The sequence below is a fragment of the Saccostrea echinata genome, unplaced genomic scaffold (assembly GCF_033153115.1).
Source record: "Saccostrea echinata isolate AGI-Se365-2 ecotype Australia unplaced genomic scaffold, CSIRO_AGI_Sech_v1 ptg000002l, whole genome shotgun sequence".
Lineage (NCBI taxonomy): Eukaryota > Metazoa > Mollusca > Bivalvia > Ostreida > Ostreidae > Saccostrea > Saccostrea echinata.
In genome coordinates, this window is record NW_026889751.1 from 9156743 (window position 1) to 9169412 (window position 12670).

General features: G+C 32.7%; 1 pseudogene; it reads left to right on the plus strand.

Moving 5' to 3' along the window:
- Positions 1-427: 427 nt before the first annotated feature.
- On the plus strand, positions 428-3892 carry LOC133204126 (uncharacterized; annotated as a pseudogene).
- Positions 3893-12670: the final 8778 nt, after the last annotated feature.

Genomic DNA, 12670 nt, shown 5'->3' on the forward strand with positions numbered 1-12670 from the left:
CAAAATTGACTCATCCTTTTGAGGTGAAACAATTGTCCTGTCCAGTGAAAACAATAATCAAATACAATGTTTCTACATTTTAAGTAGGTCCAAGTGTGTCCCATGCCTCCTGTTTTGTCATAACTGTGGCCAAACATTAACTCGTTATCAGTTTTCGGCAGTGTTATCAGAAGCCCTTAATATACTGGATATTGATAGTTTCAATTTCTCGCGTTACGATAGTATAGTTGTGCTAACGACATGTAAACAAATTGTTTGTACCGAAACGGAGGTCTCCTTTGAAGTGTGTAGTAACATTTGTATACTGGGTAACAGCCAATAAAATTAGATTTTTCAAAATAACGTGTTTGAATAGTTTTCTTGTACATGTAGTGTTAGAGTTCAGTTTCTCGCGCACATTCTGTCCGAGCGAGTATATTTTCGCGGGATGGACGCTAGGAGAATGGAGTTTGCTCAAACTATTTCGGAAGAAGTCAATTTGGCAGTTTCTAGACAGCAAGCAGATTTATTGAACAATTTGCAGACCATGATAGATTCTAAGCTTTCGAATTTTTAGCAGAACATTCAACAAATTTCGACTTCGCAGATAAACAGAATCGAAAAGAATCTCAGCGATCATTACATTTTCCGGAAGAAAGGCAATGAAAATCAAGCATAAGGCGCGTGTGCTATCAAAACTCAAAGAAGCAAAGGAGCACCTGAGTTCAGTCACGATAAACGAAGAAAATATCAAGTCAGCCAAATCAAGGATAACAGAAGATATTGAGTTAGTAAAGAATAGACAAAAGCTTATAAAGTTAGCAGGCACGTCTTAATAAGTATGGAAAGTTGTAAAAATATACGAAACAAATCCTATTGCGGGCGACTCGGACGACGAAAAGAAAATGTATCGAGCCACAATGAGAGCAGAACGGAAGGTCAAAGAGGACAGATATTTGAAAAGATCTTAAAGATTTGCACCTTTCTTCAAGAGGCCAGCTGCAGAAACTTTTTATCGCATATAGACGGATGAAAAGACTTCTACAAGCAAGCCAGGCAGATACTTTGACTGTGGGGCGAAGGACCATTGGAGCTGGGACTGCCCAAGAAAAGATGAGAATACGATTAAAGATAAATGAAAATTTCAATGCAATATTGAGCAAAGAACAAGTCTCAATAAGGCTTATCTGTGGTCAAATTTTGAACTTTTATTAAAATCCCTAAGAAATAAATTATATTATTAACCGATGTCTTTATTATTTGAGTCAACATTTGAAAATGTCAAACAATAGATATAGACAATATACGAAGCTGCGTTTTGAAGATGGGGTCCCTTGATTTTCATGAATAACAAAAGAAATCAGTGACAGGTGCACACTTCAAAGCTTTCGTGAACACCGCGCACAGATTTGTTCAGAATCGAGTTCGAAATATAATGTGTATTTTTTATGTGTAAAGGTTTAGTGAAAATATCTTTGTTGAACAACCTTGTGCTCTATGTTTTCGAATTAAAAGTATTATGATTTTGAATCTCTTCGGTGACTTCCATTAACATGCGATTAACCTGTTTATGACCTGTTTAGAATCATAACAAGCCACGTGGATTTGTATCGTCATGGGTAAATGCCTCTAGTAAACGTGCTAAATCGCAGTTGAAACGTACTCAGTTTTATATCGGTCAGCCTGGAATTGTTTCGTTCATTATCGGCCGATCTATTTGTGGTTGTGTTAGAATGTGCACATGGGGAAATGAGACGTTATTTTTTTATTGCTTCGTTGGAATAATTCCTTATTGATAACAAACATAAAAGTTACGAATAAAAGCCTTAAAAATTTGCATAAAACTAAGTCTAAATAGTTGTTATTATGTTTCAATTTGATTTTCATTTCTTGTCAGATATTTCTTAATTTAATAATTTTACAAAAAGTTGTTTCATGAACTGCTCCCTAACATGAGCGTGCGTAAGATATAAAAAGAAAACGTATTGAGTTTCCGGATATGAATTACAGTGTGGAAATTCTTCAAAATGAAATATATTTTTGCGGCCGATTTGATGCTTTGCATCAATTTAACTTGTCTTATTGTGTACCGTTTTATTGCAAACAATTTGTAAATAGAAAATTTTAGTTGTAGTTGATTGTGAAACATTTAATTGTTTGCAAGAAAAATGTCAACAATATTTCTTTCTGTGAACATCACCTCTTTGAACCATATATTTTTTCTTCACTCGAAAGGTCCATTGTTTGTTTTTCTCGTGTAATTCATTGAACCTTGCATTTTTCGTTCCAATGAATTTTATACATTTATTGACTACGTTCGAGGGCAACATATGCGTTTTGTCGGACCCAAGAACCAAACTATTTGCCTGAGGCCGTTATGCCGAAGGCAAACAGTTTGGTTCGAGGGGTCGACAAAACGCATTTTGCCCGAGTAAATGTTTTAATTGCTATACCTTTTATTTATTTATTTATTATTATTATTATTTTGTTGTTGTACATGTATCTATTGCTGGTTTCCATACCAACAAATGCAAATAAGATTGTTGAGCCCGCCCAAAGTGTGACGTAAGCGGTCCAATATATCGTCCACAGGTCCAATATCTCGCTCTGCGGTCAAACATCGATTTTTTTTTTTTATGACCGCTCAGTAAAACATTAGAAATTTTAGAATTTTTTAAGTATATAGATTTACAATGTATATAGGAACTAATTTTTAGAGGTATAACAATGTTTATTTCTTAACTCTTTATTATACCTTGCCAATGTACACTAAAACAGATAATATGTTCGAAAATACCTATACATGTAAATAACAGCGCAACACTCCCTTCCTAAACAAGAATGTAAATAAATCATATATGATGTAAAAGAAAAAAAATAAAGAAAAGAAAACCTTTCAGTCATAAACAATGTTCTTTTATTTTGATTGTAAAATTACTTGATTTTTGTCTGCAATGTGTACTTTCACAGTTTCAAGTATCTTCTTTTTATAGTATCTAATTTAAATGTTTCCGCCCATTTCCATGTAATTGAGAAACCGCAGTCTGTTCGGGGGGAAATGTTCCGGAATTTTTAAGTGTGATAAGTATTAAAAATTGGCGCTTTTTTTGGATATGTTATATTATTTATCATAAATACACAATGCTTTAATTAGAAATACTCCGTTATATACAATGAAAACTTATAAAATACCGTGTGTTAATATTTAACCAGTAAACTAAGGGTGAAAAAAAGGGACCACGCTACTATACTTAAGTGGACAACTTCTTTGAAAATGAAATTTATCCCAATGTTGATGAAAAGTTTTTAAAAATTCTTAGTCCGGTTTGGGCGTTTGAGGTCACAGGTGAATAAATGGGAAGCAATGGGAGCGAATGAAAGCATTGTTCAATTGATCAAAGTAGGTTATAGAATTCCGTTCAAAACTGAACCACCATCGGTTAGTGTTACGTCATAACAGGTCAGCATTGAATGACAAAGAATTTGTGATAAAGGAAATTGAAAATTTGTTAAAGAAGGGGTGTGTTTCAAAGGTTTGTAATATTTCTAAAGTTGTCAATCCACTGACTGTCGCGAGAAACAGATACGGTAAGCTACGCCTGGTACTTGAAAATCAGACATATAAATCTATATTTACATAAATTTAAGTACAGATATGAAGATGTTTCGGTAGCAAAAGTAATGTTAAAAAGGGGAATTTTATTTTCACATTTGATCTTAATCCGCTTATCGTCATATTGAGATTTTTCAATGACCACAAAGATTTTTTAGGATTTTCATGGGAAGTCGATGGGAAATTTCATTATTATATTTTTAATGTTTTGCCTTTCGGTATATGTTAAGTTTTTGAGAGCAAAAGGTATGAGAGTAATTACTTTTTTAGATGATGGTATTGGAGCTGAATCTTGCTTAAATAGCGCAAAAATTTTGAACATTTTGAAAAGCTAGGATTTTTGTTTGCTGAAGATAAATATAAATGGCTTTCTACCCAAATCCGGATATGGTTAGGCTTCTGGGATGTGGCAAAAGGAAAAAAAATTATAACAGAAAACAGGGTTTTGCGTCTTAAAAATTGCTAAAACATTGCTCATTCGAAAGTTATGAAAAGAACTGCGAACGATAGCATTGTTCTCCCGCCTACCTCCAAGTCGATTTTCAAAAGTTAACATATTTTGATGATTTTTCATATTTATATAAATATTTATATGAATTTTCATAAAACATTACTTCTTTGGGAAAACAAAGTGAGGTAACTCTATAATTTGGGTAAAACATGTGCTTTTCACAAAAGAAATCAACGAAAAACGGAAAATATTTTTAAAACATCTTTCCCCCCCGTGAAACAACAAATCCTTTTTACACGTAATATGGACTGTCATTTTACAAATTCATACCAAAGCTTTTTGTGTTTCACGGGGGGGGGAACGTATGTTTACAGACAAAAAACTACAAAATGCTCATTTTTTCACCAATTTCAAAGGGTTTTACAACTGAAATATTGTATTTTTTAAATAATATATGTTTAATTTTATATGCGTAAAACATAAGAAAAGATTTTAGGAACATCTATTCATATCCAAGAATATTTTAAAATGTGTTGATGCTTTAAAGCCCGATTTCAATGGAAAACATCGTCTACCCCCCTTATTTTAAGAGCTGGAATTAGGAATAATTAACTATTTAACACTGGCATTAAAATTATCAGTCAATTACCATTGAACTGTTCTTTGCATTCAACAAAGATTTTACGGTCAAATTGTCATAAGTATTGAAGTATATGGGTATAAAATGTAGGCGGGAATCGAAAGTTAGCGTGCGTAGTTCTTAGCACTTTCTTCCAAGTTGAAGAATTGGCAAAAATTGTGGGCGAGATTATTTCAATGAAGGCAGTTATTGGAAATACTGTCGGACTGAAAAAAGGTATTTGTACGAATGCATAATGAGCAGAGCAAGTTGGAACTCAAATGTAACAAGAGATGTTTGTGAAACACGTATCCCCCCCCCCCCCCCGGACATACATTATAGGGTCACAAGCCTTTATTAAGGACAGTAAACATTTTGGGCAGTGTAAATGGAAATCAAATTGATCCTTAAAACTTAAAATCAATAGGGGTCTATCAAAAATTGCTCAATCTTACCAAAAACATAACTTGACCTAGATATTTTTATGATAAATCTGTATACCAAATTTCATTTCAGTATGTGCAACCTCTGCGAAGAAAATGAACGGAAACTGCAAATAATTGGAATTTTTCTAACTTTAAGGGGCATAACTGTCAAAAATTGCTCGATCTTACCCAAAACAGAACCTGACCTGGATATTCTTATGATAAATCTGTATACCAGATTTCATTTCAGTATGTGCAACCTCTGCAAAGAAAATGAGCGGAAACTGCAAATAAATTAATTTTTTTCTAAGTCCAAGGGGCATAACTCTATCAAAAATTGCTAGATCGTACCCAAAACAAAAGTTGATCTAGATATTTTTATGATAAATCTGTATACAAAATTTCTTTACAGTATGTGCAACCTCTGCGAAGATAATGGTGGACCGACAGACATCAGCAAAGCAAGATGCTCTCCCTTCTTCGAAGGGGGGGGGGGGCATAAAAATCTCGGCTAATGCTTTAAATGAAATTGAATCTTGGCGGGAAAGCTTAAATTCTTTGAACGAAAATGGTTGTCTTCTTGAAAGTTTTGACGCAACAGATGTATGCAATTTTCATTTATTTTGTGATGCCTCGGATGAAGGCTATGATGGTTTTATTGAATGTATGTCGGACGACAACGAAAAAATCAGTATCAGAAGTGAGTCTGGTAGTTGGACAGAAAATGAGAGTCAGCAAAGTTCTACATGGAGAGAGCTAGAAGCTGTTAAGAGGGTTGTCAAGAGCAATATTTTACATTTAACCAATGAAAACATCAAAATTATTTCAGATAACAAAAATATTTCTGGGATTTTACATGTTGGTAGTAGAAAACCTGATTTGCAAAATATTTATGAAAATTTTAATACTTCAGAAAACATTATTCAAATAAATCCTGTTTGGAAGCCCAGGGCAGAAAATAAAAAGCGGACAGTTTAAGTCGTTTGACAGATATGGATGACTGGCCAATAGATGGTGAAATTTTGGAATATGAAAAACTGTGGGGGGGGGGGGGGTGCATACGATTGACAGGTTTGTCACACATTACAACAGAAAATGCATTAGATTAAATTCAAAGTATTGGTATCCAGGCACAAAAAGTATGAACGCTTTTAACGTTTGTTGGTCAGAGGAAAACAATTGGTTGGTTCCTCCTCCAAATTTAATTTTAAGAGTTAGAAACAAATTTGTTTCAGACAGAGCAAAGGCAACTTTGATTTTTCCAGAATGGAAATCATATTCTGGGTGATGTTGTTTGATGGTAAAAAAAAAAAAGAGATGGGTGAAGAAGGCGTGCAGAATGCCTATAGCTCCAGATATGTAAAAATCTTATTCAGTTTGTGAGTTTAGTATTTAGAGTAAAGATCTCATTATTGAAATTTATGAAATTATGATTAACAAAATTTTTCGACGAATTTTTTTCGGCGAAAATTATTCTGTTGTTAAAAGATTATGTGGTATTCGTGGGATCTGAACCCTAGCAATAAAATCCCAAGAATCATTTTCCTTTGAGACTAACGCGCTAACCACTACGCTACACAGCTCATGATGAATAATGGCATTTAAATCATGTTTGTGATATGACTCTTGCCTAAATGAACTTTAAGTATTTCTCTGAAATATGCGAATGTTGTGTCATAAAAGTGTATTTTTAACGTGTAGTGGGTCTTTGCTCCATGTTTTTGTTAACCAATAAATGTATATTTTTACACAAACTTTGAGGATAAACTTTCAAAAAAATGGAGGAAAGACCCACTCATATCGAAAAATTGTGTTAAAGTATGAGATAATGATCCTTTTTGTCCTCTTTAGTGTGTGTATGCTATTTCATAGGCAAATAATTTCTATCTTTGTGAGATTTGTGCAAATTGTGGAGATTTTACATAAAGTATACTTTAATGTTAGATGTAATGTCAAAGAAAATTTAGTTAAAATTGAGATTAATTTTTCATCTTCATGTTTGTCGCACTATAGGCTTCAGACTTGGGAATATTTACCAGAGAAAAGGCTAATTAATTGTGGTAAAAGTAAATCTGTATTTGCCAAATTTCCTTTGGATTTCAAAATGGTACCACTAAAAATCAGATTTTAATTTAAAAAAAAAAGTAAATATGAATGTTTTAAATTTGTTTTTTGCTTTTAGGATTAAAATTGCAGTCATTTGCAAACAAGCAGTACAAGATAGTGGTGTCCCCTACAAGTAACCTGGGAAACCTTAGCAACCACATATCGAAGTATCTTCCCTTTTCAAAAAGTGAAAATACTAATAAAGCGTATACAAACAGTTTTCACCGATGGAAGAAGTTTATCAGCGATCATAGATACTGTGAAATACTAGCAAAACTTGTGCATGTTGCATTATATATAACCCATGTACTGGATAATGTTGCATCTTATACCGTGAATTCTAAAATTTATTCGATCAAATGGATGCACAATTTATGCGGTTTGGATGATCCCACACAAAATTCGTTTGTTTTTTGTTTGTTTGTTCGTTTATTATTTAATGTCCTTCTCGAAAATTTTTCATTCATATGGAGACGCCACACTTGCCGGTGGAGAGCTGCAAATTCTGACCTTTACTCGGCACTCAGGGTCATTGAGCAGTGAGGGATCTTTTTCGTGCCAGTACCTACTGCGACACGGGACCTCGGTTTATACGGTCTCATCCGAAGGACCGGTCTCCACGTCCCACAGTGGGATTCGAACCCGCGACGTAAGGATCAACCCCTTACTCCGCGACTCTACAGCAAACGCTCTAACCACTGCTCCACGCGGGCGACTGTTAGAATATGAAAAATGAACATAAATTAGGTGAGATAACCCTAGTCCCTAGACCAAGATCTAAACGGAGAGATTGGAGATGTTTATTCTAGCCATTGGTACCTTGTTTATGTCATTTGTCGTGCGTCATCCGTTCAATTTTGAATATGTGAAGCTTGTTTTCTGAAGTGCTTGAAACAATTTAGGTAAGTAACATCAACGGATATAAGGGAAGTAAAATTGTGACCCAAACACTCTCGGTCCTTAGAGGTGAAGAGAAAACTAAAAATCCACACAATCTTTTTGTATACGCCTGATCATATAGCAGGAAATCTATAAGTCTGACACAGCTTGAGCAGATATGTTATCAACGTGAAAAAATTATGTCCACTAGGTCAACGGTCTATGCCACAATATGGGGACTAAGTTGAACATTTGATGGAAATATTTTACTCCATTTGAAATCGTTTTCTTGACTCGGGGACTTGTTTGTATGAATATTATATGCCATTGCATCTTCTCGGGCCGGCAAACTCGGAAAAAACACATGGAAAAACTCCTCTGTATTTATACAACCGGATGTTAAAATTGTATACAAAATGGATTAGCTTCTCATTTTTAAAAGTATTAGAGTATCAGAGTTGAGAATCCCTTCTGTAGTATATTTTAAGTGATACCTTTACGACTGATGCAAATCAACAAAGCGGCAGCATTAAGTATTTCAAGGAATTTTCACAAGAGAGTCCAAGGCAAAACACAAGATTAAGTTAACATATATATATATATATATATATATATATATATATATATATATATATATATATAATGTTATATTTATTTTCACAGGAGTACTAACAAAAAACATGCCCTTGATATGTGGGTTTATGTCCTCTATTAAGACATTATATGAAATGCAGAGATATATATCTTTTAAAAATAGGGAGTCTTTTGACAAAAGCTAGGTGCCCTTGAGGGATTTATTTTCATAATTCTCTCTCTCTCTCTGTGTGTGTGTGTGTGTGTGTGTATTCTTAATGCTTTACAAACTACAATCAAAATAAAAATAAAAAGAATGAATAATTGCAAGAGAAAGAGCACATAGTGCGTGTATTCTTAATGTTTTACAAAATGCAATAAATTCAAAAATGAATTTTTAAAAAAAAATTTAAAATGAAAAATTGCAAGATAGATAGAAAGGGCATATAGTCTACTGCTTAATAGCATTTATTTTAATCAAAACAAATTAATTCATCGATATGAAATTCAGTGATAAATTATAAGAAACTACTCGGATGACAAAAACTTTCCAATTCTTTGATAATATCCTGGATCTTTGTCACGTGATGATGCAGATGATTTTTGCGACTATACATGCTGCATGGCGCGGGTGATGTACAATAAAATAAATGCGAAGTATAAAAGGATACACATCAAGTCGAAACAAATCTCACTTGTTCTAATTTCTTAATTTTTATTTGTTACTTTTGACACTGTGATCAATACCCGGGCGGAAGCTCATAAGATTTGCGTTCATATCTTATTCAATACCGCTTATACTTAGACACGTGTATAGATTTCTTGAGCAATGTCTCTTCTATCAGTAATGATGTACTGATCAATTATTCAATATATAATGTACTTAATCCTACTTTTACATGATTATTTAAACAGACATATATATACAATAAATTGTCTTTCTTTATTAGTATGGAAATTAACGTAAAAGCTATTGTAGAAAAAAAATTACGTAACACACTAACGCGGGTGATGTATTTTTTCTGCTGTAACATTAATTCCTATACTAACAACCAAAGAAGGAGCACGCAGTGGGTATGACCGTCGACAGGGGATGTCTACTCCTCCATGGCACCTGATCCCACCTCGGATGTTCTTAAAGCTGTTCCAATTGACTTTGGGCTTGATTACGGTTGAACTTTGTTATCTTCAAATTTCTTAACATAGTTCCTTGTTTGTGAGTACATTTTCTGTTTACTTTTTTAATAAATTCATAAATTAACAATTATCTGGAATGAAATGAAAATAAAATAAAATTATAATGACAATAATAAAGACAGTTTAAAGCAAGAAAAACTTTGCTCTTTACTTTTTTAATTACATTATTAAGGAATTATTCTATGGAACTACTTAAAACTAACGTTTCATTTCCCCACTTGCACTTTCTAACACAACCAAAAATAGCCTTAAGTATTTAACATCAATTCTCTGTAAGGACCAAAAATGCTTGGCCACGCACTATCATGGAATTTTATTTTATCACTATAATACTAGAGAGTGCCCTATATAAAGACTATTGGTGGGTAAATTTTGGATAGTACCTCCTTGGTTTCCATAGCAACGACTTTGAAATATTTTGTTATGGCAAAACTGACCTGATTGTCATCACCATGTAAAATAAATCCGTGCTTCCTTAATGTAGGAAAGTTATCAACATAATATGGGTTTCATTTTATAGCTAAGTAATTAAAGTTTCTGTGCATCTAAATTTTATTCAATTTAACCCAAGGTTTTTAATATGATACAGATCAATTTACATGAATTTGTCATAAAAATGAATACAAAGGTGCCTATTTCTTGATATGCATATTAATTTTTGCAGGCAATTAAAACTTAGAAAAAGCTCTTTTAAGTAAGATCGAGCTTAGATCTAAAAGATGCAAAAAGATTTGAGGTGGGGAAATCAGTTAAAAGTCATATTCCAATCCCCTCAAATTATAACTTTTCCTAAAAATTAACGTAGAGTTATTTCCCTTTGCTGACTCTTTTGCACTGAAGACAAAAAATTAATTATAACTGGTGTTATTTCCCTTTGTTGATTCTCCTGTATTGAAGTCATAAGTAGTTTATAACAACATGTGGCAAAAACAGACGCCAGAAAAATAAACATGAAACAATAACAGAAAAATGATGTGTTTTTCAACTTTTTAAAATGGAATTCAGGTGTGAATGACAAAGTAAGTCATCAAATGAAGGAGACACTGCTTTCTCAGCATTCAACTTGATAATGATGTACAGGTCTTTATTAATAATAGATTTTTTAAAGCCAAATTCACTTTGCGAAATATTGAAATTTTATGAAGTCTGACTTGCATTCCCATCATGTGGGATCCCATGTACTCTAAAACTCATGAGAAAAATGCAAGATGCAATTGGAGGAAAACAACAAGCAGAAGATACGGCAGTCAGTGGGAATGGTTAGAACAACCCTAGGCACAGGTATAAATTTGAATTTTTTCAAATATTCATTTTGTATAAAAACTACATGTAAGAAGCTTTTTCAATTAAATTGACATAATTTTTAAATTAAGTATTTTTTTTTTATATAATAGACTTAATTGGTCTACATTCAAAGATCACCATGTTAGCAGGACATTCCAGATATATATCTTATTAATATATTTGCATTATAGGAATTTTTGCTTGCTTCAGAAAGCAACTTACTTTGGCATTAATCAAAAATATACACAAGGCAATATAAAAAACATATATATTTTTGGTAACGTTGTACACAGTGGCGGATCCAGGAATCTTGAAAAGGGAGAGGGACCAGTTTGGTGTTGGGGTAGGGGCTCAAGGCCACACCAAAACATTGATTTATTAAATCTGATGATATATTTTGGACACGAAAGGGGGGGGGTTATGCTGGGCCCCCCTCTAAATCCGCCAGTGTTACAGTTTAAAATCTGATTTGGCCAAAAAAGTAGCAGTGGTAGGTGGTGGGTAAAAATTAGAGATGGTCGACTTAACTGAAACACATAAAAAAAATTTTAGCCTAAAAAGAAGTCATAATTCATATTCACTGTAAAAGAACAAAACATATTTAACTGCAGCTATAAATACACACTAATAAGATATAAATATAATATACCCATGTAAATGTATGTATTCATGATTGACAATAAGAATGAATTTCTTTAATTTGAAAAAAAAAAAAAATATTTTAAACATATTTTAAATGTACTGGTGCCTCGAAAAGAAAAAAAAGAAGATGAAAAGATACATAGAGAAATAATTTTCAGTAAAAAGCAGGTGATTTTTTTTTTAATATTACAATTGTCTGGATATGGAATTTTCATTTTTTAATGCAAACTTCAACAATGAATTTATCAAATCTTTTATAAAAGTCATGATTTTGACAGATTCTGGGGGTGTAGTAATTATGAAAATAAATACAAATTGGTTGTTGATTATACTTCTATGTATTGTTACATTTTAGGATTGTGACACAGGAGCATCACTTATGAAAGGTTGCACTCAAATAGTACAACGATGAAGGATATATGAGCAACTGTAAATACACTATAATTTAATTAAATCAATTTTCTTTTTTCGCATGATGTATGTTTTATTAAACTTTTTTAAGATAATCTTAATTCACATGCAAATTCATGGTGGGTATAATTTACAAATATTCATTCAAAACTTGTTTAGGAAAGTTTCCCTTGTGAGTACAAGTTCATACACTGAATATGTATAAAATTTATTTAATATGCAATATATATATGAAATAGTGTTGATGACTTGTATGAATATCCCTAATGCATATGATTTATACAAGAAAATTGCATAGGCCTACATGTATAAAATAACTACAAATATAAATATCCCATATTCAGTAATGATCGATATAGTTGCAAATGCTTGGGAAATAACTGATTAAAGAGAACCTTTATTCTTGTGTTTTTATCATCTTTATTTCAACACAAAGTCTATATACCAGAAGCAGGAGGCAGTTACAAAATTGACTAATGGAGACAGAAACC